The sequence below is a fragment of the Pipra filicauda genome, unplaced genomic scaffold (genome assembly GCF_003945595.2).
Source record: "Pipra filicauda isolate LSUMZ 115617 unplaced genomic scaffold, ASM394559v2 scaffold67_size6003252_pilon, whole genome shotgun sequence".
NCBI lineage: Eukaryota > Metazoa > Chordata > Aves > Passeriformes > Pipridae > Pipra > Pipra filicauda.
Genome location: NW_024104842.1, coordinates 593,581 through 597,486, shown reverse-complemented (window position 1 = coordinate 597,486; position 3,906 = coordinate 593,581).

Sequence of the window (3,906 nt, the reverse complement as noted above, 5' to 3'; positions counted from 1 at the left end):
AGAACACCAGTAGTGACAACTCCAGCAGAAGCAGTTGACAACTTCCCCTTCTGCTGATTTCCAGCAGGATATTTCTAAACTACATTGTGCCATTCTATATCAAAGATGTCTCAGTTAACTTCACACAGTGAAGTGCCACACATAGTCAGGTTAAGATGCTACACTAAGTACTTGGAGATCATAGAACAGAATCATAGAATCATTAAGGCTGGAAAAGATCCTTAAGTCCAACCTTTGACCAATCTGTACCTTGTCAACTAGACCATAGCACTAAGTGCCACATCCAGTCATTTTTTGAACACTTCAGGGGGGGGTGACTCCACCACTTCCCTGGGCAGCCCGTTCCAATGATTGACAAATCTTTCAGTGAAAAAATTCTTCCTGGTGTACCTGAACCTCCCCTGGTACAGCTTAAGGCCATTTCCTCTTGTCCTGTCACTGGTTGCCTGGGACAAGAAGCCAATCCCCACCTTGCAACAACCTCCTTTCAGGGAGTTTCAGAGAGTGATAAGGTCACTCATGAGCCTCCTTTTCTCCAGGCTAAACAACTCCAGCTCTCTCAGCAACTCCTTACATGACTTGTTCTCTAGACCCTTCACCAGATTCGTTGTCCTTATCTGGACACTCTCCAGCCCCTCAATGTCTGTGTTGAGTGGCCAAGAATGGGACACAGTGCTTGAGGTGAGGCCTCACTAGTGCCGAGTACAGGATGACAATCAGTTCCCAAGTCCTGCTGGCCACACTATTCTGATACAGGCCAAGATGCCATTGGCCTTCTTAACCACCTGGGCACAACTGCTGGCTCATGTTCAGCCAGCTGTCAACCGGCATCCCCACGTCCATTTCCACTGAGCAGCTTTCCAGTCGTACTAATGGAGATACACTGCTTTAAGATTTGGAGCTACTATACGTGGCACGAACTAGGTGTCTCCAAGAAACATGACATGGATAAGTATAGATACAATTTTTATCTGGTGAAACAGGTTCAAAATGATGAAAAGATTTTCCCCTGCTTCTCTTTAAATAGATTATGGTTTGGGCTTTAGTACAAAACAGCTAGGGTTTCATCTTCAGGGAAACAGGCCTTGGGTGAAGAACTCCAAACTATTTGATGAGTACTTAGACTCATGTGCCAGAAAAAACAAGGGGGAAAGAAGTTTTTTATGAATCGTGGTTTCATATACGCATGATAGGAAGTGTTTGTGTATGCCAAATAGACAGAGCAGCTGAAGATATAAAGTGCCTAGAAGATGGATCCTTGTTGGCTTTACTGTCTGTTACGCGACAATGAAGCATCAGGAACAAAGTTCTGTGTACTGAGAAACAGAACTTCAGGTGCTTGGCAAATATGAATGTTCAGACTTCTGTGTCTGTGGAGCTTAAATGCTTTTGGCCTAGACAGACCTGCATAGGAATCACAGCTGTGTTTCTGAAGATGTGTGGACTATATTGGATGAGCTGCTATGCATTTAATGAGAAATTTATCCATCTCTGGATTCTAATAGACAAGCAAGCACCTAAAAATGAAAAATTGCCCAAATAAAGTTGAGTCTTTTGTATAGAGCCAGCACTGATTGCTATTGATTTCAATGTGAATGGGACAATTAACTTAGGAACTTTTCAGAATGTAACCCACTTAATTAGAATCCTAGAACTTCAGATGATTCTTCAGAGATACTCAAATGATTTGAAAAAGTAGAATCTCAGTTTTGCTTAGAAATGTGCTTTTTAGAAATTCTGCTCATGCATTATTTCTGCTGTTCTGCAACATCAGATGCAATCAAAACTGGACAAGTTATTTGTTCCTACAAAATAGTTGGATTTGTGCTTGCATATGTTTGTATACCTCTTCATTTTGTCTGTAAAAATTACTTTCTACCATATTACGATTTATTGCATGGCTTTTTAAAATGTCTTTTTGAAACTTAGCCCTGACTGTCCTTCTTAACATATAAGAAGAGATTAAGCTCCATATATCGGCTTCTTTCTCTTTAAAGCTTATTAGGATCTAATCAAGATTACATCTGTGTTCAGACTTCTGGGGGAGGTAAATCAACACGCAACAACATGTGGAATACAGTACAAAGTGTTTCATATTGGTTCATCCTAATTAAAGTGACAGAAAGGCTATATGACTGCTGGAAAGTAAAATTTTTATGAAAACCCCAAAGGAAGTTCTTTCCATGAGTCTCTCATTCATTCAGAGTTTCTGATTTTATTTTACTTTTTCTTCAGGAAGTCAATCCCTCAAATAGAGGAGGAAAACATGGAGGTTTTTTGTAATAGTACGATTTACTTTAGAAAGTAGTGATTATTATTCTACAATGTTAAATAATTATATCTTTCTTATTAGGCTTCTATTACAGAATGGTTTATTAAACTGTTGATACAAAGTAAACCCTAGGAGAATTATAATAGTCAAATATCTGATATTTACCAAAACACCTTTCTGACCTAGTAGAGCTGCCTAAAACATTTAAAATTAATTGAATTTGATTTAGTTTAAAAATAAAAGTATCCTAAGTTCCTGCTATAGAAACATAAAATTTCCTGAACTAGATTTTCCTCCATTAAATCAGAGGGGCTTATTTCATCTACAGATTTCAGGAGGAGCAAGAACAAATCCTTACTTCACTACCACTTTCCTCAAACATCTTTTTTCATAACCCCTTAAAAATAAAACTTTCCTATGTATTGTGTTAGTATATAATTCTCTTTCCTACCAGAATCCATATATTCCCATTGACAGGGGCTAACCACAAAGGCTTTCTTCAATGACTGTCATCTGTAAGGAATGTGCATATAAACATTGCATTCTTCTTTAGGAGCTTTCTTTATAAACTATAATATCCTTAACCAAAAATAACATCTATTCAACTTCCTTTCTCTCTTTTTTTAATTCTTTCATTGCTTTCGGAATTCTGTGTATTGACAGAGTTGAAATGTTGGCTCTAGAAGAAAAGCATTCAGTTCTGTAAATCTGCAATTGTATCTAGCAGGGAGAAAAAAAATTCTTACCTGCTTTTTATCTGCTAACCTGCTAGGCCAGAATCAACATAAAAGAAACAGTGGTTTTGGGGTTGTTTTTTTCAATTGCTTATGTTTTTAAAATATATTTCCCATATTTCAAGACAGCTAATTCTACCATTGGAAAAAATCTTAAATACAAAATCTTACATTATTATTAACACAAAATTCCTCTTAAAATTTATTTTAACATATGAAAAAAGCTAAAATTACTTATTGATTCCTATTATATATGCACTACATCACCTACAGTGATACAGTGATCAAGCTAAACTTGTAAAAATAATTGAAGAAAGATCACAAACATATATTCACTCACACTTTGTGCAAAAACAAAAACTGTGGTAATTCTTCAGTGTTATAATTTTTAGATATCATTACACTGTTACCAAGGGTGAGTCGCATAACTTATGTGAAAGAAATGTCATGGTTGTCAATTACTGATCAAGACACAAATCTTAAGTTCTCCCAGATAGATGAATACATTACATGAAGAATAACTACAAATGACCTAATAAATAAACCTTTATACAACTTGGATTCCTGTAACTACACATGACCTTAACATGGGTTAAATGATATGTAAATTATGCAAAACCAAATAAAACCTAGAGTAATCTCAGCAAATATTTTCTGAGAGACATACTGTCTACGTATCTTCTTAACTGCCCATGACAAATCTTTTCAGGAACTTAGTTTAAGAAGAATATTTATTCCAATTAGGCTTGTATAATCTGTGTTGAAAGTGGAGCAAAATAATTCTCCTATCACTTCTGCTCCCCATGACAATACACATTCTGATATTTCTTGAAACAGTAGGGTAGTATTCTGTGTAATTTAGGAAATTGAATTGAGCTTTAAGGCATACATTTTACTTAA